The 25,690-nt window shown below is 37.4% G+C and overlaps 1 pseudogene; it reads left to right on the top strand.

Annotated features, from left to right (window-relative positions):
* Nucleotides 1-24,630, top strand: part of LOC140312459 (piggyBac transposable element-derived protein 4-like) — a 41,480-nt pseudogene extending 16,850 nt beyond the window's left edge.
* The last annotated feature ends 1,060 nt before the right edge of the window (nt 24,631-25,690 follow it).

Genomic DNA, 25,690 nt, shown 5'->3' with positions numbered 1-25,690 from the left:
AACTGTGTAATAAAAAATTCTAATATCTGACAGCAAACTAAGAACATGAACAGGAGCTCGGATGGCAGAAATAATGACGAGGATCTGGCAAAGACTAAAAGAAAACAAGGGTAATATATATTGAGGGAACTGATGAGTAAATGACTGCAGCTGTGATTGATTGATTATCAGCTTGTGGTAAAGTTTGTTATTTACTTGGATATTTTAACATCAATCTTATCAGTACTGAGAACCATTCCTTTACTGTTAATTTTTAAAATGTATTATATTCATCCTAACATGTTCTCCCCGTGTATGCATGGGTTCTCTCCGGGTTCTCCGGCTTCCTCCCACCGTCCACAAACATGCATAGGTTAATTGGTGACTCTAAATTGTCCTTAGGAGTGAGTGTAAGTGTGCATGTTTGTTTGTCTCGTTTGTCTCTGTGTGGCCCTGTGATGGACTGGCGACCTGTCCAGGGTGTACCCTGCCTTTCGCCCGATGACTGCTGGGATAGGCTCCAGCCCACCCGCTACCCGAATAACGGATTGACGGTATAGAAAATGGATGGATATTCAACCTATTTTCTTCCTCTTATTGATAAGCCAACCAGAGTGACATGTAAGACAGCCACTCTTATTGATAACATTATAACTAACACATTTGATTATCCAGTTAATTCAGGAATATTATATTCTAATATTTCTGACCACTTTCCTGTATTCCATATCACTAAAAGTAATAGTCTCAAACACAAGGGCCCAAATGTTAGAACAGGTTTCCTCAAATTTAATGAAGATAACATCAAACGCTTTAGAGAAATGCTTCAAAAAGTAAATTGGGATGATGTTTATGATCAGCAGGATGCCAACAAAGCTTATCAATTTTTTATTCATCTGTTCAAGACCGTATTTAATGAGTGCTTTCCACTTGTGAGACTTAAAATCAATAAAAGACATGGTTTTAATAAACCCTGGTTCACTACTGGATTCTAAAAATCCTCAAGGAAGAAAAAGAGATTACATAAAAGGTTTATTTCTAATCCAACTCCACAGAACTATAATACATTAAAAAAATATAGAAAGAAGTTCACTTATTTACTTCGTAGGGGACAGAGGAAATATTATTCTGATAAATTTAAAGAATTGACTAACAACATAAAAAATACATGGAATATTATTAGTGAACTATCAAATAAAAAAAAAGCACCTGCAAAATTTCCATCCCAATTTACTGATGGCAAGTCCACATTCTCCAATATTTCTGACATAGCCAATTAATTTAATAATTTCTTTGTAAGTGTTGGTAGCCATCTAATAACTGCCCTATAGATAATATTACTGGTGTGTTCCCTGCTCTGCAAAACTTCGAACCAGCCACAATCAATGAAGTGATCAACCATCATTACAAATCTTAATAACTCAGCAGCGGGTCACGACAAAGTCAAGCCTAAGCTCCTAGAAGAAGTACTTCCCTTCATTAGAAAACCTTGAACACGTCTTTGCTGTGTCACTGAAGATGGGGGTAGTCCCTAGTGATCTGAAAGTGGCAAAGGTCTTACCTCTTTTTAAAGAAGGAGAACCCAGTGTTTTTAACAATGATAGACCGATTTCTATCCTACCGTGCTTTTCCAAGGTCCTGGAAACGTTTGTTTATACAAGAGTTAGTACACACCTCAATGTTAATGACATATTGTACAAACACCAATATGGTTTTTGCAAAAAGCATTCAACATATATGGTTCTTTTGCAACTTATTGATCAAATTTCTACTGCTCTGGACAAAAATATGTTTGCTATTGGTATTTTTTTTGGATCTCTCTGAAGCGTTTGACACAGTTGACCATGATATTCTCCTGTCACACCTCCACCGATATGGTCTTCAAGATGTTGTGACCAAATGGTTTAAAGATTATCTTTGTAACAGAGAACAATATATGTTTGTATTAATGATCCTGAATCTAAGAAAGCAAAATTATACTATGATGTGCCTCAAGGGCCAATTCTTGGGCCCCTTCTGTTTCTAATTTTTATTGATGATTTCACTGTAATGTCTGAGTCTTCTCTACCCATTTTATTTATGTCTCACTCTGACTTTGGATGTCTAATCAGAATGTCAATACCATGCTAGAATACGCCTCAAGATGGTTTCAGATTAACAAGATTTCCTTGAATGTAAACAAATCTAATTATATACTTTTTAGAAAAAAAAAAATAAAATTTCCTAAGCAGGATTCAAAGCTGCAAATCAATAATATTGAAACTGAACAAGTCACATGCGTAAAATTTCTTGGTATTGTAGTGACCCACAATAAGGAATTTAGGAGAGACATTCACCAGAGGACTTGTACCTCAGTTTCTGAGTTACGGTTGCTCTGAGATATATAATTTGTGGAGAGCAAACGGACTCGACTCACCTCCGTCTCCTGTCTCATCAATAAAATTTATGTCTCCACAGTGTACTAGTTGATGAAAGATTGTCCTGGGGAAACCATATTGAGTATGTATGCAAAAAAATTGTCCTATGGCATTATCAGAAGAGTTTCTTCCTTAGTTAATCAGTCTTGTCTTATGACATTATTTTATAGTTCAATTTATCCGTATTTGACATACTGTAACATTGTTTGGGGTGCTTTATATTTTTCGTACTTTAATCAATTAATCTCAATTCAGAAAAGATTCTTGAGAATGATTTCAAACTCTACTAGTCAAACACCATCTGCACCCTTATTTAGCTAATTTAAACTTTTATAATTTTTTTCAATTAACATGTTTCAAACATTTATTTATTTATGTTTAAGTTCATTCCTTACAAACAAGACATTCCAGGCACAAGTTTTTTTCTGTTATCATCAGATATTCCCTCTTACTCAGTGAGAGGTCTGAACTTTCATTTACCTCTTTGTCGTACCTCCAGTCATAAGTATTTTATTAAATTCCCTGGCCCCCAACTCTGGAACTCTTTAGATAGGTCTCTTGAACTTATAACATTCTACAAAATCTTTAGGACTAGTTTGGTGAAGTATCTTCTATCTAGGAAAAAATAATACTTTATGTTTAGTATAATTCATTTAAATGAATTTGGAATTTTATGGACATTTTCTATCTGTTTGTTTGTGTCTTTTCCTTTTTTTTTTTCTATTGGTTGATTTGTTTTAGTGATTTTGTATTGAGGGGGAGGATTTTATATAAGCCCTTTGGACTTCTTTTCCTCTCCTGCACAATTATTTGTTTTTGTATTATTAAATTAAATTCTTGTTTTTATCATTGTGCATATGAATAAAATACTAAAAAAAATCAGGTGTGGAAATGGAGCTGAGAACCAGACAGGGAAACTGAGGATACTAATAGTAATGACCAGATCCAAACACAGGGCTGAAACCATGGATAAGGTGAGCAAACTAAGAACATAATACCGAAAGATTAAATGATAAAACCATGGTAACAGAAAACTCAAAAAGCATGAAAAAATAGAACAAAAAAAAACAGATTCATTGTACTTTTTTACTTCGCTCCCACCTGTTAATAGTTAAAAACATGCCTGGATTGTGAAACCACTGCATATTGAAAATGGTGAACAAATGTTCCGATTTTACAATCTCTGATGAGATTGGGTTGGCCAAATGGCCATAATTGCAAAAGGACAATTTTGTTCAATTAAATTCTCATTATCTCCTTATTTTTGCCACTGGTAAGATCAGACTGTCATTGTAATATGTCTCAGAACATTATGGACAAGATTTCAACAGAGATTTTAATGCAATGCAACCCTGGACAGGTCGCCAGTTCATCACGGGTTCACAAAAACAAGACAAGCAACCATTTGCAGTCACACTCACTCTAAGGGACAATTTAGAGACACGAATTAACCTAACATGCATGTTTTTGGACAGTGGGAGGAAGCCAGAGTACTTAGAGAGAACCCACGCATACACAGGGGAGAACATGCAAACTCTACACAGGATTCGAACCAGGAACCCTCGAGCAAACAGCGCTAACCATCATACCACCACCGTCTCAAGGAGCCATTTTCTGAAATGTTGATATGAGTTGTATCGTTCTGGGAGGGCAACAGTATATAATTCTTGACTGAGAAGCTGCACAAACTCTGAATGTTCCACTCGTTAATAAAATAACATCTAATTTTTGTTTCAACACTTCTCTAAATAGATAGTGTGTTTTAAAAATGTTCACCGTCTATAGCATTTAGCCTATTTTGATCATTTTAATTGTAGGATGCAACTGAGGATGTTTTTTTTCTCATTTTGAAATATGAAAAATATATGTTGTTTCCAATGCGAAGCCAGATTTGGGAAAATTATGGCATAGGAAATTATTTGCTTCTGTGTAATTAACTGAATAAAAAAAAAAAACACTTTATTTATCCTAAAGTGAAATGACATGTGATATAATCAAAATAAATAATTGACATAATTAGGAAATTATCAATTTTATAATTTATGTTATATAATTGATATAATCAAAACTAAGAGTCCTCTTGGTACAGAAATCACATGACATGGCATACAAAAATAAATGTGAAAAATAGAATGACTAAATTAAGAAAAAGAAAAAAGAAGCTACAAATAGGAAAAATTTGAAGTTTGGTATCCAACAATAACAAGAGATAGTATGTTACAGTACATCGAAACCTCTTTCCATCCCTGTGGTCCAGACAATATCTCAATCAGACTTTATGTATCTCAAGGTGCAGTCCCACTCTTGCCAAGCATGGACTGATTCACTAAAGACTTATCACAGTACAGAACTTCTGGTTTTGGGTTAATGTGCTCTGTAAATTGCAGTGGAATTTTATCCCTGGAACTGATTGATGTGGCAGATTTGCACAGGAATCAGATTATATCTATCTCAGCATCGTCGCTGCAGTTCTTTGCCACAGTGCAGCCCTCAGCTTTGTCTCTCCCTTGTTCTGACTCCTTTGTCTTACACTAAAGCCTCCTCTCAGTGGTCATCTGTTGTTGCCAGCATGTTTCTCCATTGCACCTGTGCGGTCTGTCCGTTCCCATTTCCACCCCAAACAGCTGGTCAGTGACAAGAAAACAGCATTCTGTGTTTTTCCAATGTTGGTCAGATAAATGTCACACAAGCACAAACATACTCAAAAAGTTTTTTTACTGTTATGAACAAGTGCAGTCTGACTGTGTTACACAGACAATCCATGATTCCCAAACCACCGTCGCCCACCTGCCCCCACCCCACCCATTATTGATTCTGTGGTGCAGGGTGGCTGAATCGGCATGTATGTACCACCTTTATCATTTTGGTGTTCCGTTTTTCCTTGTAAGCTTTTAGCCCATTTGAGTGTTTTTGACATGTAGTACAAGTATTGGTTTTTAGTATCGTGGCTGATACCCTTCATTATAAAGGTTCATGAGATACTTTTAATTTGGCTTTTGTGGCAGAGGTACTACAGGGTTTCGATTGGACAGTTTTAATGTCCACCTGTGTCTGTCTGAAAAAGGGAGGGAAGAGGCCAAGAGAGGGAGAGAGACAAAAGGCATGACAGAGAGTGAGGGAGATGTAATTTGTCTCCAATCGATTGGCTGCACTTATGACCACACTTGGGATCCCTGTATCATTTGTTTCCATCTGCCTGCCTCTTTCCATTTTTTCTTTCTAATTCTTTTTCTATTTTTTTTTCTCTTTTAATTCCCATTCAATTAAGGCTGACTGTATTGTTGGGAACTGGTTAATTGCTTAGGGGCCCTCTGTGGAGATCAGCAGACCTTAACAAGATGACTTGGTCAACCTCACATTGTCTATATGTATTCCTCTCTGTGAATCTCCCTGTGCACATACAGCATATACAGTCCTGTTCAGTTGTGAAGGGTTTTGTAAGTCTGGTAACATTATTCATTAAATTTATGTTGTTATGTCCTCTTATTGTGCAATGCACATTTTGTGCTAGACTTTATAGTCATATTATTATAATTCATTCATTCAGATCTTCATTTTGACTTCAAGCTAATCTAATTACATTACACAATGATGATATAAAAGAAAAATCAGAATTAACAACAGGGATACACTTACTCGCTTTAACTAGATGAGGGAGCGTAGTTTACAGGTTAAGTTTAAGCAGTGTAACAACTTGAGTAGGGTTAGGAATCAAAACTAACAAGCTAGGATTTAGAAAAGATCATTATTGGGGCTAAAATATTGTTGGGTAACAGCATGCTTTTTCAGTGGAAGCCCTTGTTAGGCGTCAATACAAGAATTCAAGGTATGAACCTGGCAGCACAGCAGGTGCATATGGCTCAAACTTGCATGAATTACACTTAAACAATAATGTGATCACAGCGACATCAACTGCAGAGACAGCTTGCAGTCAGTTAACAGTCATAGAGGTCTTCATCTATTAAATTCTGTCTTCGAGGCTATCTTCTGTCATTCTCAACAGTCCAAACTTTAATTGCTTTTTACTTGTTTTTGCTTGCTGTTTGCTACTGTAGAATATAACACCAGTGTCTACTAAATCTATTAAAGATGTTTTGTGGTCAGTTGAAAATTGTAATTTGCAGACTTTCTTGCTGTCGAACAAGCAATTCTCTAAGCAAGACTTCCCAGCTTCAAACTGACCTCCACCGTTCCTTTTAACCGCCATGTCTGAATTACACGATGAACTAACAAAATGGCCACACACACATTTGCCTTCTGCTTTGTTTGCATAAATAATTTTTCATTTTCAGAGTGCTAGACAGTGGTTAAGAGGAGCCCTACTGATTGCTGGGATTATAGGGTTTGAAAAATCAAGTATGATCTTTTAAATTGGCATGACATCCTCAATCATGATTGTAAAAATAAAGTTATATGATGAAGTCCTGACAGACTAGTGAGGACCTAAAATGTTGGGAAAAGTTATGAATTTTATTTCGCAACTAAACAAAACCAAAATGACAAATTTTTATTGAAATGTTGAAATGTTTGTCTCATCTCTCTCTTCGTGTCTTTTGAAAGTCAGTTCATTTTGTTTCATCTGCTACAGTATGGTGACACATGAACTACCACTGTGAAAGGGAGATTTTACCAATGCATCTGTCACATATCATTCTTGACTTCCCCCTTTTTTCCCCTTTCCTCAGTTTTCTTCATGTTTACTTCACAACTTTTTTGTTGTCTCCTTTTATATGTGGTCTTGTATCTATGTATGATTAAAAGTGTCGGTGTGTTTTTTTTTTTTTACAGAAGATGTCCACTTCTTTCATGCCTTCAGTCCTTGAAGATTTCACTGAACACCCCCTGTCCCATCAGGCCCCAGTGCTTTGGCTCTGATTCTATCGGAGTGTCTGTCTATTGAGCAGACAATTACCAAGCTTGTCCATCACTATCTCGAATGGGGTGTTGCAGGCCCCTGTTTACCCTGGCAAGGCTTGACTGACTGTGCACACATAAAAGCTGTTGAATGCTGGCACACCAAATATGTACACTTTTTTCCCCATCTCCCAGCTTTGTGTAGTGTTTATGTTTGATAAAAACAGAATAAAATCAAAGAGTTACTGTCAGACGTAGTTATTTCAATCAGCCGTCAAATCATAAAAAGGCACTTGATTGGCTTTGTTGGTACGTATGTATTTATTTATCTTTTCATATCAAGTTGTGAGCAATGCTTCCAGCTCATATTTAATGTGATATCGATAAGGTGGTCTAACAAAGTACAAGCGCTTAACAAACAACATGGCCATAAACTTACAAGGTTTCTTGATAATGGGACGTGAAGGCTAGCCCATCTGGTCCAATTCTACAGAGTATCCAACCCAGTATCAGTCATAGGCCTTAAAATACTGGTGTTAGGTCAAAGCTCCTGGCATTCGTGGGCTAGACAAATGTGTCTTTTGTTGTTGGTCACTGAAACACCAACCCTGGTCATATTAAATACTGAGAGCCAACGTTGCGAATCTACTTCTGAAGTGTTTACTTCTGAGGGTGCAACAATGTTGTCATGCAGTATCTGGAGAAGAGGTGGTGGGGCAAGTTCCTTGCTCTCATTTATTAGCTTTTTTACTTGCAGTTTTTTTCATAGCCTATGAAATAGCCTATGAAACAAGGAACTTGGTTTACTTACTATTTCACTTGTAAAAACACATTTTTTTGGTTAGGTTGAGGCTTCTCTGTTAAGACTTTTTCAAACCCCTGTAAACCAGAAATGGCAAGAGAGCATGAGCATTGGAGCAGTAGATGAAGGTGCCTTGATCTGCCAAATCACCTATTCTTTTACATCATGTGGAAAACCGTGCACATGTGTCATATTTACTAAGAGAAGATATGGCAGCATGATGTACTGTGGCACTGACCTCCTTATGTGTTTTCTACTTGCCATTGTGTACCTGAGATAATACATGTGAAAGTGAATGTCAGCTGAGACTCCTTCATTCTTAAATTATGAGCACCTCTTGTTTGCAATATGGAATTATTAATGCATTTGGCAGAGGATAACTGCTGTTTTGCTGAAAGCTGTTTTCTAATGAAGTCTAAGATTTTATTTCCAATAGTGGTGCAAGGGTTGAAGGGTATGGTAGATTAATCAGCTATTGACTTTTTCCTGCTCCAAACTATTATTATTCTTTATATTAGCCATTTCACTGTCGGCCAACCTCTAATGTGAATACTAAATCTTTTAAAAGACCCTAGCTTTAGTTGTTTGAGTTAAACAGCTTTAAATATTGCAATCTGTCCCTGCTGTGCAACAAACAAGCACACACTGTAATTCCATTTTTTTTTTTTTTTGGTATTAGTTTTCCACGTATATAACTGTGCCCGAGGCAATTTTTCAAGCAAAGTCTCCCACATTCACTTGCTGCTTTTTATCTCCCACCTTTGTATTCTGATAACAATGTCACTTCAAATAATAAATTATTAGATCAAGGTTCTTCTTTGCTTTTTCTTTTTAGTCTTTTTGTTGTTTTTGATTATTTAGTGTGTTTGTTCTTTCTTGGTGAGTTTGTGAGTGTCTGGGTAGTTAAGTTCTAGTCTTGAGGTTTTGGGTTCAGTTGCATCATGAAAGAAACATGAAAGAGGCATGTTGTCTGCATGATATAATGTGTGAACAAAGCCATTGTCAATGGTGTTATGACTGTTGGTCTGTACTACATGTAAAATTGTGTGTATCGTGGAGTTAGAGTATTTCAGATTATTACTTTTCTTTTTCCTAGGACCCTTTTCTTGGCCCCCGTGCCTGGAAAAAATGCAGATAACACCACAATTTGTGTTTTGAAAATCACTAAACTACAAAATACATGTATATATGTTATTCTTAGATTAATTTTGATACTTATGTATACCCACATCAACATTTATTTTTTATTTGGGAACAAAAGACACAAATTGTTGCGGTTTTACAAGATGAATCGTTGTCCATTCTTGCTAAATACAAGTGTTCAGTTGTTCAACAGTCTGTGATTGTTCTTGTCTGATTTTTCTCCTCAAAATACACTTGACTTTTTTAATAGTCTAGAAATGGATCTGGACTGCAGGCGGGCAAGTCAAGCACACAAACTCTGTATTTGTGAAGTCAAGCTGGTGTAACAATGCAGAATGAGGCATTATCCTGCTAAAATAAACACTTACCACCCAAGAGAAGACTTGAGATTAGCATGCATTTCTAAAAAATCTGCATCAGTGGTAGCTTCACACATCTTAAAGTCCTGCATACCATGGACACTGATGCACCCCCATACCATCACACTGGCTTTTGCGTCTTTCTCTGACAGCAGCCCGGACGGTCTTTTTCATCTGCGACACGTAGAACTAGACAGTTTTTTCTTCTCAAAAGCAGCTGACACATAGACTCATCAGACCACAGACCACTCTTTTGTCCCGAGCCCATGTGGCTATATTGATCACACACGTAAGATGGTTTCTCAAACCATGCCACCTGAGATCTTGGAGGTCACCTGCCTCCAACTGTGGTTCTTGTTGTCTTGTTTTATGCACTGAAATTGCCACACACTTCCTGAGGGTATCATGCACTGTTGCTGTCAAAAGACCTAACCCAAAGGGTTTTTTAAAGCTTTTGATAATTCATTGACCGAGTTTGCCTCAATTCATCCTTGCTTGGATTGACTGATCTTTTGGTAGATGCTCCTTTCATACCTAGACCCTCACCTGTTGATCTGCTAATTGTGGAATCATCCAGACCACTGTTAGTTGTTGATTCTGTAAGCTTTTCTGTTTTGCTTTGCCTCCCAACTTTGTGTGACCACTGTTGTTGGTCAGTGAAGACACTACAATGAGTTATTTAGACTAGTGTCTGTTAGATAAAGATTTAAATCCATAAACAATTGACAAAGTTTTTATTGTATTTTGGAACATTTTTCAAAATTTCTGGAAATTATATGTTTTATGATATATTTTTGCTCAATTTAAAACATGAATATATTCACTCATATAATCATTGTCACCACAGTTATCACTGTCAAAAAACCTTTTAAGTTAGTTGTATTCCATAAGTATATTTGGACCCAGCAAATATAGAAAAACAAGAATTTAGTAACACACAGTCATCTTAAGCCTGTCAATGGTGTCAAAAACATCGTAGCTGCTAAATATGATTTCAGCAATTCAGCTGAATTTTTTCTTAGAGTTTCTGCTCTCTAAACTCTTTAAAGGATGCAGTTCTTTCTCCCCTGCTGGTCTTTTTTCCCCTCTTTCTCACCCTCTGAACAAATGCCAAAAGTGTACCAAATTTCCGTAGCAATTACACTGCATTGCCGCACAGGGAGAGGCAAGCGAAGCAGAACAACTTGAAATGGCTTTATAAAAAGGCCTCCTAGGCCCTTCAGTTACACACATATTGATGGCGATGTGCAGGTTTCCCACTTTCACTTACTGCTCTCTCTTCTCAAATCTGCATCAAATACCATGCAGATAATGAAACTGAGATGCTTCTCCATGAGAATAAATCAGCGTCATTAAATGACAATTTTAGTTTAAATCAATGGGTGATAAGAATAAAAATAGGTAATGTAATAGTCATTCAGTTTGGCTAATTTAAGCTTAATAAATATAGCCAATATGACGTCTTTGAGTTACATACAGAGCATGAGAAGGTACATACTGTAGTTTTGCATGAGGAAAATACAGAGATCTCAAGAACACTTAGATTAAATTTAAGTGTTTTTAATCGTATGTATGAAAGAGACTTGTTCGACATTTATTCCTGATATTTGAAATCTGAAAAACCAAGAAATAGATTATCTCAAAACTGTTCTGGGCGCACATGGAACCTTGTAATTCCAGGGTGTTTTCCAGGTACTTTCAGGTAACCATTTTGTTGTTGGTGGTCATGTTTTTATACTTTAGACAGAAGCTGGCTGGATTTGTCCCTGTGTAGCAATTTGAAAATAACACCAAATGGAGACCAGTATGACTTCATTCCTAATCTATACCTAATCTACACACAACATTGTTTAGGTGCTAGAGTGATCATCCTATGAAAGGCTGGTAGTTCAATCTTCTCTCCTTCTAGGTGTCATACAAGATGCTGAACTCAGATTAAGATTAAGATCAGAATTATTGTCATGCATACACACAAAATTTGTCCTCTGCTTTTAACCCATGAAAGTTGGCACCTGTTGACACACACATGCAAATGCATAGGGTCACACACTCATGGAGACAGATGCCATACACTGAACCGCTGGGCAGACATTCACAGTGCCTGGGAAGCATCGGGGTACAGTGCCTTGCTCAAGGCACCTCGGCCGTGACAAAGAGGTGGACTGACACCCCTCCAGCTGTCAGTTTCACCAATCTTTGTTTGAGTGGAGAGAGTGGGAATCGAACCGCCAATCTTCCGGTTATTGGACGAACCACCCTCAACTGAATGACAAAAGGCATGACAAACACAACTTTAATGATTTTGTAGAACCATCAAGACTGACACTTGATTCTTTTTCAGCTTATTTTCATCACCTGTTATGGGAGGCGTTTCTTTAAGCAGGTAGACATTAAGCATTTTGTTTAAGAGACTATTTTACAGAAAGGCTGTGAAGGGAGATAACATTTGTCTTCATGAAGCAGCCTTTCTAACACTGCTGTCCATTGGATTTTCATAATGTTTTGAAATGTTATTCTTGTATCCTCTGTCATTAACAAAGTTTTTCCCTTTGTTCTGTTAGCTTTTTTTGCTCCCTGTGTTTGCTTTGTTTCATACTTGTGTCCTGTATTATCTTATCTGTATTAAGTTAGTCATCACCCTGTGGATATTTACTCAGTCAGTGCAGTTACATGTGTGCCATCAGATTGGATTAAGGGCTAAATTACAATAAGATTGAGTTATTCAGCTCATGTAGACACGTTAATCTGACAAGAAATTGAATTGGATCGGGTTACTTGCGATCGAATTAAAACCCTGAGATAACTCGATCCAAATGCCCACTGAACGTCCATGTAGACGACATTGGATCGGATCGAGCGTTCTGCGCATGCTCAAGATTTTTTCCCGCGATCGTCACCCGGAAGTCGAAGGAGACGATATTACTATTGTTGTTACCACTGTCAGAAAGACGTGAAGAACAACGTGAAGGGGAATGCGCCGTTGTGCACCACGTTTGTGCCATAACCAGACTTCATCTTGCTCTTTTTTTGCCATCTTTCTTGAATGCCTTAGTTTTGTTGTTGTTGGTGGTGAAGAAGTCAACAGGAAGTGGCTCTATTAGCGATAGTTGAAATGGGTCTAGCGTTACCTATCGTACTGGGGTATGACATGCTTTGTGCCAGTGATTTGATTCATTCACTGCCATATATCCAAGGATAATTACCATTACTCAGATAAGGAGCAGAACCCAACTATAGCTATAATCGAGTTAATCTCTTCATGTAGAGTTATGTCAGATACCTTGTAATCGACACCAGTTTTTTTTTATGTATCCACCAGTTCTGTTGGAGTTTTTGCTGCTTTTGTTTGTTCTCTGTTGTATGTTTTAAATGTTTCTTTTGTTTCTTCATCTGATTCCCTCACACATTTCCATCCACCACTAAGTCAGTACAGCAATGAAATTAACATTTGGGTTAAATTACCACTAAGTCCATTGAATTACTTTTGCAGTAGTTAGAGATATGTATAGGCTCAAATTGGATCAACCGTAACACCCAGATCCATCCATTCTTTTGCAGGCTACTGTACTTAGGCTATAACTCCCTTTTTTATTATTATTATTTACACTTGAATGTGGGCTGTTTGCTTCTTATGTGGAGACTCTGAAACTGACATTCTCAACCCCTGGATAAAAAGAAAAGTGATGGATCCATTTTCATCAGTCACAGAAAAAATAGGTGCTTATTAACAATTGTGATCCACAAACGCCTGGTGGATACCGACAAAAAATGCTATCCGTTCATGTTGTACTAGCCTTAATGAGCGTGCTTGGGGAGAAAATAGTAGTTGCTAGACACAACTTAAGTTCTAGTATGATGTATATGCATGGTCCTCAGCTTACTGAGGTAATTATGCTATTGCCTTTCAATCACTTGTGTTAGCTGGCACTGGTATTAAGAACACAGTATCTAAACATGATTAGCTTAGTGTAAAAAAGGGTATTTTTTGGCGTATCTTGAAATTCACCTGCAGAAAAAGCTCCAAATTTGATATGTTTTGAAATTAGGGATCATTCTACCAGTTCCTATTACCTGTTAAATTTGTTGCCTGTGAATTATTTCAATATACTTAATTTATTTTGGGAAAACAAGAGAGAGAGGCCCTGTAATCCCTTTAAACAATTTAATCAAATTTCAAAACACAAGTCTGAGTCAGCTCTTACCTGTAGAAGCAGTTCTATCTGTAAACCCATTCATCATGAAGGAGAATTACTCTGACAAATCTCTCTCTCCTCACGCAAGTCTGCAGACTGAATACACAAAAGGGCCACATGTTCCATCCCTCCTCTTTAGCCATAGTCATTTGTGCCATTGTCAAAAGTGATAAATGGGTTATGTGGCACCGATAAGAGAAGGCAGTGAATTTTTATAATGCATTAAACAGGAGCAAGAGGGCAAGCAGACAGGCAGGCTAGGAGGGACGGCAGACAGGAAAGAAGCTGGAAAAGTGGCCTGTCATGGTGTAGTGCTGTGCTTTGGGCAGGAGACCTCTGTCACATACAGTTTGAGCCTCTGCTTTACATCTTTACTGGCGTTTTATATGTATTTCCCTCAGATATCCCGCCATCAGCCCCTCTTGAGCTCACAGCCATCCAGCAAGGCAGCAGAGCTAGCTGACACAATGTCCAGTGATGCATGCATCAGGTGGCACCCTGTGTGTGTATATTTGAGTATTATGTTATTTTTCTTTGAGAGCGCCCACCGGAATTATACACCTACACACGAATGTTCTTTCTGTATTGATTAGGTCATTTAAAGATGAGACGTTAGTTCTCAGCATTTATTACGAAACACGTCATGTCATGTTTAAACTATCTTTTGAATGCATTTGAATACGTTCTTTTTATATATATATATATATATAATAGAATAGATAGCCCCCCCATGAGCTGTCTCAGGCCCCTCCTATACATTGCTTCTATGTTGATAGACCACTCCAGTTTATTATCCCGCACCACCCCCAGGTATTTGCAGGTCTGAACAGTCTCTATCTCCCTTCCATCAATGCAGACTGACTGGCATTGAGTTTTATATCTCCTGACGTCCACCTCCAAGTGCATTACCAACTACAAGAAGTACAGTTATGTAAGTCAGACCCTTATTAGATACCAGGACATTTTAGAAAGTCATTTGGTCCTAACCAGGTCTTAAGATTAGGTTAAACACCACATAACATATTGCAATTTATTCATGAAAAATTATGCCTAAATATAGAAAGACGGTGTCAAAAATTAAGAATATCCCACGACTGACTGTCCTCCTCACAAGTAGGTACAAATAGGTTGTCTTTGGTGTGCACGCCAAAACAACCATAAATTATATTTGAAGAATTTGAGACGTGGTGTTGTTGTGAGAGCAACTGCATGCAAATTTCAATAATACATCCATGAAAGTTTGCTGTGATGTATATTAAACCATGCATGTTTTCCCCCAAGATTCAGTACTGGGACCTCTTCTCTTTGCCATATACACCACCTCACTGGGCCAGATCATCCGATCACATGGCTTCTCATACCGATGCAATGCTGACGATACCCACCTCTATCTGTCATTCCCACCTAACAACCACACGGTCTCACCACAAATCTCAGACTGTCTCCCTGACCTATGAAAATGGATGACAGCCCATCACCTCCAACTAAAACTTTAAAACTGAACTGCTTGTCTTCCCAGCCAAACCAACCACACACCACAGCATCTGCATCCCTGAAAACTGAATCCCTATATTTTGATCCATCAAGGTAGCTAGAAACTTGGATGTCATGATTGATGACCAACTAACCTTTAAAGATCATGTAACCTCTGTTGCTCGATCGTGCCGCTTCACATTGCTTAACATAAGAAATAACAGGCCATGCCTAACCAAACATGCCACCCAGCTCCTGGTGCAGTCTATGGTCATCTTCCGGCTTGACTACTGCAATGCTCTCCTAACTGGTCTCCCAGCCTGTGCTGTGAAACCTCTGCAGATGGTCCAGAACAAGGCGGCGCGTCTGGTCTTCGATCAGCCTTAAAGAACACACGTCACCCCTCTGTTCATTGAACTCAACTGGCTACCCTTAGCCGCCCGCATCAAATTCAAGTCACTGATGTTAGCCTATAAAGTGCTTAATAGAACGGCTCCCGTCTACTTGAATGCTCTTGCAAAGGCTTATGTCACAACTCGGTCACTCCAGTCGTCAAAGGATTGTCGTCTAGCAGTGCCTACACCACGCCTAAGACAATCCAAACTCTTTTCATGTGTCATTCCACGATGGTGGAATCACCCACCAAGTGCTACAAGAACCCTGTCTAACTTCAAGAAACTCCTGAAGACCCAGCTCTTCAGAGAGCATCTCCTATCCTAGCACTTACTCTGTACTTCCCTATCCCCTCTACTGCACTTTATCTCTACACTGTCACCCCTGTGACCTCTGACAGAGTCTGACTAGTGGTTTACTTCTATGTGGCTTATTGTTAGCTTTGATGTTACCTGTAATGTTATATCCTCATTTGTAAGTCGCTTTGGATAAAAGCGTCTGCTAAATGCATAAACATAAACATACATATATGTTTGTTTTTTTTTTTTCAGGATGTCAACATGCTAATAGTTCAGCATTCATCACTCTGGAAACAAATATCAGATTGGCCCAGACTGGTCAAATTTAGGGCCATTTTGAAGCCTATTTTATGAAATTTATTTTTTGTTTCTTGCCCACTGTAATTTTTGGACTTTTGGACTCGTGTATTTTTTTCTTTACCTTAGAGCGAAGATAACTGACTGTTGGAAAGCAGTTCTCCTACAAGAAAATTTACAATGTTGTGGGATACCTGAAAGAAAAGCAGTACCCAGGTTTGTAAAAATTCCGTTATTTCTCCGATTTCTGCTTGTTGTCTCAAAAAGGGGAAATGGCAGAAAAGAATAAAGCCAAAAGGTAACACTTTGAAATATGTATGCATCATATATGTATAAATTGTATTTGCGGACAGTTAAGGTAATCGATACAACTCCCCAATGTGCTGAGTGCTTATTTATCACAAATGTCATAAATGGGGGATCTGCTTGTCTGTTTTGTGCTTTTACATGAACTATGCAAGTATGCATACCAGTAAGGGCTGCTGCTTCATTGTTTTTTCTGCTGACACATGTTATTTAAAAAATTTAATAGCTTTATACCTATGAGTGCCTGATTTTTTGGGCTGGTAAGCAGGCAGGATCCAAAGGGAGACTGGAAACGCATTGGAAGGTAAAAGTTTGATTTACAATAGTTTAAGAGGAACAGCGTGAATAGTAATTCCTGGCTGCGCTGTGCTTTGGTGCTCCTGTGATATAATTTGTATTAGAATAAAATATCACCTCAAATTCAGGATATGTAAGTGTACAAGTGTCCTTAAAGAGAATTTTACATTTTGAACACTTAGCTGCAATATGTGGTTATGTTTTTTTTTTTTTTTACAAACCCTGCAATGAACACGGTTTAAACTGTATCTATATCTCAGTCTGATACAACACACAATAGTAAGCAGAGCCATTGAACTGGCATCGTAACCTGGGGTGAATAATCACGTCAGCCAGGGCCGTACGCAGGGCCCAAAAAATACTGAGGTCATGAGTTAGAACTTCTAGTCGGGTTCAGGGGCATGCTCCCCTGGAAATGTTTTTAATTCCGTTATTTAAATCTGGCCATTGTCAGAGTCTTAAAGGAACAAAAACAACATCATAATGACTTTTAGGCTTATTTGTTTGTTTGTTATCAGAGAACATCAGCCTCATCCTAAATGATTTGCAAATGAGTTACAATGTAAAACTGGAGAATAAATGTCATCAAGTCATGGATTAAGAATAAAAAGGAATGAACTGTCCTGGGACAGAGGGATAATATATACAAATGCTTCATATTTCCTTCAGTATTTAAAATAGACACCCAAGCCTTATTACACTATCATGTTTATGATAATGACTAATCTGTTCACTCTTTTGAACACAATTCTATTATAATCTTACACAATACTTAAATTATCATGCATTATACATCTGACTTTTAAAACGTATACAGTTCTAGCATATTCGCTTCCTTTCATAGTACCTGCTCTCCCTCTATCACTGCTCCTCTTCTTGCTGCTTGGACCAAAGATGAGCTTGGTTTGGCTCAGCCTTTTCCTCCCTATCCTATTTTCCCTTTAGTGAAGAATATAAAAAACTATCTCACTCACCAGCACCTTAATGCTAACGTCAATAATATTGTTAATATTGTAGATTTTTACACTTATATTTTATTACTCTACACTCGACACTTTTTAACTGAAGAGTTTTTCTTATTTTGTGTGGAATTATTGTGCCAAGGTTTTTTTTATTTGACATATTAATATTTAAATTTTTATCCTTAATTCTTGGTAGCAGGTAAAAAACTGCAAATTGTACTATGTATGATTATGTATTTGACTAATAAAACTCTTGAATCTTGAATCTATAAACACAGTCAAATACTAAACTGATTGAAATTAAAACAATACTCCATTTCAACATCATGTTTTCAGACGTGTCAGAAATCTTAAAAAACCTTGAGGTCGGTGCGGAGCTTTTTAAATTTGAGGTAAAAATGGGGCATTCTGAGGCTTTTTGAAGGACCATTATGACTCATGAAGTAAGGGCAAGTTACCACAGAAAATGATTTATTATTGTTATTTTGAAAATTAACCGGGTGTTTAATTTTGTTTCTGCGCACGACTTCCTGTCCCGCACGATCTGCTTTTTGCGGCGTTGCTGCATTGTGCTCCGGTATCCGACAGAAATATATAACAGGTTCAGCATCCAATATTAAGAAATCAACACTGAATAAATGTTTAATTTTCAATCGAAGTCATCGCTGACATTTCAATCGTAAAATGAATGTTGACTCAATCGGTAGAAATTTATTGACGACCGGTACTGACGGAGTTAACCAAGATTAAACTTAAAGTCATGTTTCCTTGCTATCTGAGTCGTACGCTGGGCTGTAATAAAAATATCTCCACATTAAAATGCATTTTTTTCTCATTTCATCTACCACTTAAACTGCTCTCCACTGACATTTTTAGCTTGATGTGCTCCTCTTCCAGTGACTGGTGTGACTGACTGACTCACTAATGGTAACAACATCAAAGTCCGACTTGTGTGCGGTAGTTACCATAGCGACAGTGCTTGTTGTTGATGACGCGCAGCACGTATGCCCAAACTGAGCCACTGTTTTATTAAACAATCGCGCTACTCTTGGCTTTTCAAATATAAAATCACCACAATTTAAGCAAAAAATAAAAAATAAAAATACGGAGGACACGACCTCAGCCCTTTAGTAGAATAAATAAGTAACGGGGCAAATAAAAAACAAAGCATTGCAGCTGTATGGACCATGCGTCTGTGATCTGAAATTAGAAGATCATTGATCCGGTAAAATTTGCAGAGGTGAAAAAAAAACATTTTCTCTCCAACTTGTTACTTCCCATTCTGGATGCACTGTTTATGCAGGGACTAGTAACAATTTAGACTTTTGATTATTAATTGTATGTTTTATTCACAACACACAAAAGTGAATTTGCTTTGGCTTTGAATCTTATAGTAAGTAATTATCACCATACTCTGGGAAATTTTGATGAGCTTTAGAGTTTTCTGACATTTTACAAGGTCAGTTTTTCATTAATTTCATTGTTTTGGTTTGACTAATTAAAACAATAATTGACATATTATGGACTTCATAGTTTGTACAAAGCGCAAGAACAGTCCATTTCAACAGCTCTTGATAATGTGTTTTCAAAAACACACACAAGCATGAGCTTTAATGTGCTGCATTCATGTTTTTTTCATCTTAAATTATGAATGCAGTCAGTTGTCTCGTTGCCTTTCTTCTCAATTCTACACTCCTGAAACTCCTTGGGGATAATTCTGGCTCTTTAGCAGTTGCTGCCCTTGTCCTTTTTTAATTGTCTCTCTGTAGAGGAGGCCCTTCATCTTGTCCTTGCCTCTCCTCCACAGCTTTCCTCTTTACACACCCTCCTCCTCTGTTCTCACAGCAGCGTGATGCCACTGTACCCGTCCTGCCCACTGACTGGTGGAAAATTACCTTTCTGATTTACTGTGTGATATTAAGCAGACATAATGGGCCACTAAAGCAGATAATATGAGTCACAAATCTCTGGAAGTTCTCTGGAAGTAGCAACACTTTACCTGGTTGTTGGCATTTGATCATATGCATGTTCTACACTTAAACCTGAACAGAATTAATATTCATGCATGTCTTATCTACCCTGCTTTTTTACTTTATTGCTGGACATTGATTAATACAGAAGCAACGTAACAATAAATCTGGTAATACTGTTAGCTTATATGCACAATAACACAGCCCCCTCATACGTCTTTAAATGCCCAACAACACATTTAACACAGTTAACTTCTACCAGTTTTTAGGGGCAGAAAAATGCACAGCTCGACTCAAAGCCAAAATTGTAGCCAAGATCTGTTAAAAGGCATCTTCCAGGACTGGCAGGAAATATCTAAGTTTAATCAGAAGTGCAAGAAAATATAGAACAAGACAACTTGCATCAAGTCATGGTCTGGTCAGTAGGTGGTCCTTCAATGTCCCAAAGGACACATTCTCTTTCAGATTTCCAAGAATATGACCACAACCTGTGGTCACAGTGTGAGTTCCTTCCTGTACTTGTGATCAGATCACCCAGTACACATGCAGCAGATCTGAACAAGTTCAAAAAGTATTTGTCATGTATTTGGTCAGGTATATGTGTAGCTCTCTCTTCCTAGCTTTTTTTTCCTTTTTAGGTTACTCACAACTTCTTGTGTTGACTTTTGTATATAGGCAACACCACAAGAGTCTTTGCACTTTTGTAATTTTCATTATACAACAAGTAGTTCCGACCAAGCAATCTGATTGGTCTAGAAGAAATTTCGAACGTGCTCAAATCAGCATGACAGCACGCCTGACTCATCACCTAAAATACTACTCGGATTATTTGCTGCAGTGGTAAACTATGCTCCATTACACATAGGAGTCTACTTGTGTGACCGATTTTGTTTCAGTTATTAGTCAGACCACATATGTTTCCAAGGCAATGCGACGCGCACTCGCAAAAAAAATTCAAATTTGAGTGCAAACTGTCCATCAGCAGGGATATATTTTGATTATACATTTTATTTTTGTTGGCATTAGTTGTATAATCGCAATATTACCCTCAAGGGTGTGCTTTAACGTCATTTGAGCACTTCAAGGATGCTTGCGGATCGAGGCACTTGACCGCATCACTGTCGTGCTCAAATGACATTAAAGCACACCCTCGAGGGTAATATTGCTTAATTACATGCCATTCCTCTGGGATGTCTTATTTTAAGTAAGATACCTCTTAGAAAAAAAGAGGTTATTTTTATTCTCTACTTATATCAATGAGCGTTCCTGTTTGTTTAGCCATCTCATACTTCTACTGTAGAATGGAGGCAAGAATAAATAGCTGAAAGAGTCTCTATGTGCTAAAAGTTTGAAATAACAAAAAGTTTCCCACTGAAATGATAACAGAAACCTATAAGATGAAAAGTATATTGTAAAATGATGCTGTATTGCTACAGTTGGAAAGTTCCTTGCCGTTAGCCTAAAATATAACAACAGTTGGTAACTAACCAGAGAAGTATTCTTACAAACTACCTTCCAACTGTAAGGACATAATAAAACCACTGGTCAATGGCTGACTGAATAGAATGATGCAAAAGAAAATTCTCCACCAATGACTGCATTAAACCACAACTGGTGCCTGCTGAAGTGTTAATTTCTCCCAGTCTAAGGACAACAAAACATGACTTGACTTTTTCAGCCATTAGTGTTTCTTATACACAATAAACCTTTGTGTGTTTTAATCCATTCTGCTTAATACGCATCCCCGTAAACACAAGATATTCACTTAAATGATAAAGTAAATTGCAGTTTTACAAGTAATTTAATTCTACGTACTTTGCAGTAATCACTGTTTAAAGAATTTACCCCAAAAGCACTAAGTAGCGTGATGTGCATCTACATTCTTTGGCTAAGGTGGCAGGTTTCTATAAGTCCCTATGTCCTACAGAACAGATGTTTTTTCTGTTCTTCTCTTTGCCTACAGAAAGCTACTGTGTGCACCAATATTGATAGCTCTCCTATGTTGCTCCAAAAATCAAGGAGACACGGCTACATGTCAGAGTGCAAAGATTTGCACTAAACACACCTATCTTGTCTACCCTGACAGCTTAGAGTTTCCTAAAATTTCAAAATAAGGCAGTGTTTGATTACTGCAGGAAGTTATCTGGAAAATTCCTGCGTAGCAAGTATGCGTGCTAAAGGTTGTTGATTGATACTCTTTTCAGCTGGCCTGGATGTTGCTTACAACTCCTTTGTTCATACTGTTGATAGTTTTTGGTGTAGTCAAACATTGAGACATCTCTATATACAGCCCTATTTCATTAGTTTTTTTTCAACAATTATGTTAATCAACAATTCAAAAGTAATGGCTGATTTTGATTATTTAATTTTCAATTAATTTTTATTTATTGTTACTTTTGTAGGTTTCAAGTGCTTTCAGTGAGAATTGTGGGTTTTTCCTTCTTTAACTGAGGGGTACCAACAATTTTGTCCACGTGCGTATTAAAGCAATAACAGCAGAGATAAGTAATGACACAATTAGTTATGATTAGAAATCTGTCACCTGAGATTATTCTAAGAACCTGTTAGATTTGCAACTTTAGTTTTTAGCTCGTCTGAAAATTTCAACACAAAACTTAGCAACCTGGAATGGATTTTTTTTCAAACAACATAGGGATCTCCATCAGTGTATTTTCTGAAGTAATCACCAAACAAATCCATTTGCTTACTCGTTTCTTAATCAGAACAAACTTCTGTATGCCTGGAAAAGTAACAGCTAAATCCAAATGGACAGGTTACATGAAACATTTTTAATATGATTGCAAGTCTAGTGAGTCTGATGGTTGACTGTACTAAGCCAAAGCAGAGTATTCAGATATTACAATGGTTGGTGTAGAAATAGCATGAAGAACCTGACAATAGTATCTAAAAAAACAGATATGAAGCAGATGGTTGTATGAAACATCTGTATGTCAAAGTCAGTGTTTTTCATGTAAGGCATTTGTCTTTATTTGACTTTCGGTCTTCATTTAGACTTTTCTTACTTTTCTACTGTATAATAAGAGTACTATTAAAGGTGAGGAAACATCATGGTTAGGCATTAACATACACATTTGAGTACAATTCACTGGAAAAACTTTACCAATATTTTCCACATTGTCATAGTGACACGTCCCACGACTGTCACATTGCCAGCTTGAAAAACTCTGTAGTTCAAATTTGATACCTTTGGGGTATCCTCTAAGTTTAAAACAGATGAGGTGGGCTCCTGACCAAGCGTTAGTATGTGACTAGTTGGGAGTTCCCTGTGAACTAGAGACAGATGCTCCCCTGTAACCCCTTTCTTTCATTATGAGCTGCCAGAATGCACTTCACTTGGTTAGGGTTAGGGATAAAGCACAATATGGTGTGTTTTAGGAGATGAAAATAATGTGTTTACTTTTTGGGCTTCAAATCTCAATGGTTAGGTTTGGGTATTAAAATGTTGATTTGTTAGAGTTATTTCTAGTTTTCTGAGCTCTACCCCATCTGCAACAGACGCAAACAAAAAGAGCCTGCACTCTAAGAGACATGACTTTGAAAATCACAATGAGTGTTATAACTTTCAAAGTCAAAAGTTGACACACTGATATTTGTTTTGAGCTTATTTTACTTTTAATGAGAAGGCTGGGTTGATGTGTGGGAGGATGTGAGTACTTTGAGTGGTCAGCAAGACTAGAAAAGTGCAATAAAAATGTAAAATATATTCTGAGAAGAGGAAAATAAAGCCAAAAGGATGATGAAATTGAAATGACAAACAGATGGTGTCCTCTGTAAAATAAATATAAACGCAACTTCCTCACTTTTCATTTCTCCAACATTATTATTTTGTGTGTGTGTGTTGCTGGAGACCTTTGTTCAACTTTATTAGTAAAACCAGGTATGTATCACTGGGTTGTTGAAACACTGAGTGACCTTGTAAGAAGTGTGCAAATGAGTGAAAATCCTCATGTGGGAGGATCAATAAAAATATTGAGTGGGTGCAGTCGCCCCATATCTGTGTGTGTTTAAATGCATCTCTGTCTGTTACAGTAGACTATCCCTTAACCTCAGTGAAAGCTTGTCATAAGATCAAGAAATTATGTGCAGTTTGTTTGGACTTATTAGAACTGTGATGAAAAGAAGCTCCAAGCACACTTACACTAGGTTGTTATGTGTGTTTGCACTAGAGAAACTACAACTGTCCACATATTTAATCCTACACGGAGGAGCACGTTTGGTATTCTGTCTAATGCACTATATGTTTTCTTGCTCCAGTTTTTCATATGCTCGAGGAGATAATAAAGGAAACACTGAAGCATCTTCTCTTGGCATTTAGAGAATCTTGTAGAATGTTTCCAGTGTTTTTCTTCAATAACATAAAGAAATAAACCTGCGTAAGAGAAGTGTGCAAAAACTTTTAACAAGTACTGTATACTCACCAATCAAAATGATTAGCACAACATACATTTTTATTTAAACAGCAGTTAGGCCATGAATGAGTCTCCAGCAGAAAATCTATTTTTGGATAGGTTTAGGAATTCTGCGGTTTAATTTCACTTTGTCAGACAAAATGATATGTGCTTTCTGTACCTTAATGTGATTCAAATTTCAACTGGACACCAAAACTCAGACACTTCCCAACACTGGATAGCAAAATCAGCTGCAGTCCCACAAAGGAAAATTAACAACTTCAGTTTTTCTCTCTTTTGTTTTCAGATCGTTACATGCTAGTTGGTGGTCATCATGACGTCAGCCAGGGAAGTGGAACCTCAGCTATTATGAACCAACTCATTGCAGCTTTGACAGAGCAGACCAAACAAGCATGGGTACAAGACCGTGTGATGCTCTTTGGGAGGCTCAGCCTTTGGGAACATCAGAGCCTATGAATGAAGAAAGGTCAGCAAGCACAAGAGAATCTGCCTTAAATGCCAGCTCTGGGGTCAAAGGCTGAAGACGATAAGGGAGGGTTCCATGAATCATACTTTGCTAACACATGAGTAGAGTGTAGATGGAATTGGAGTAACTCTAATATATACAGTTATATATATAAGCATATACAAGTATGTATGAATTCTGGGACACAGTTTCCAAGACCTGTTAAACATCTCACAGTCTAGACTTTCTTGGTTGTCTGTAGTAGTAATGGTCTCATTTGATGTTGACATTAATTTGGCAAATTAAAACAAACGTCGAATATTGTGCTTTAGCTGGCATTTATAGTATTAAAGAGACAATAAAATTATTACAGAGGCAGCAAAATTAAGTCTTTCATTAGAACAGCGACAGGGCAATGTAACAAAAACATAAACTTTGATCTGGACCATTGTGCACCATTCCAAAATGTTCTGTCCTGTTCATAATTTCAATTTTAACTGGACATACCCACAATTAAACATTCAACAAAAAAACATTGGTGAAGGAATACTTGTGCACATTCTTATGTATGCTTCATTTCACTGCTTGATAACTGAAGTACTGGCTTTACTTTATTTACTTTTATCTGATGAGAATAAATTGCACTGTAGGGAACAGCAGCAGAGCACAGAAAAAAAGAAAGAGACGAAACTAATAACACAATCCTGAGAACTGGCACAGTGTTTTGTTAGACTTACTGTTTATCGTGTGACAAGTTAACACAATTAATTTAGTTGTGTTCATATGTGTGTGTTTGCCTAAACTCCCAGTTAGAGGGACTGAGACTCTCAGAGCTACAGCTTCTCCAATAATGCTGCAACTCACCTTAGATATATAGAGGCTAACTATTGCTATGACTAATTGTAATTTCCCGGTCACAACTTGAAGCACTGCCAATCTCTTAAAAATGTAGGCTTGTAATATAAAGAGGGAAATTCTTCCCCTGTACCAACCTGAGTAAATGCCCTGTGGGGCCACTCACATTGTTTCCACTCCCAAATACATCCAGTACAGCAGCCACCTTCGCCGTCT

The sequence above is a fragment of the Leuresthes tenuis genome, unplaced genomic scaffold (genome assembly GCF_036924035.1).
Source record: "Leuresthes tenuis unplaced genomic scaffold, fLeuTen1.0.hap1 SCAF_7, whole genome shotgun sequence".
NCBI classification, from domain to species: Eukaryota; Metazoa; Chordata; class Actinopteri; order Atheriniformes; family Atherinopsidae; genus Leuresthes; species Leuresthes tenuis.
Note: the sequence above shows the minus strand (reverse complement) of the source record. Positions and strands in the feature narration are given on the sequence as shown.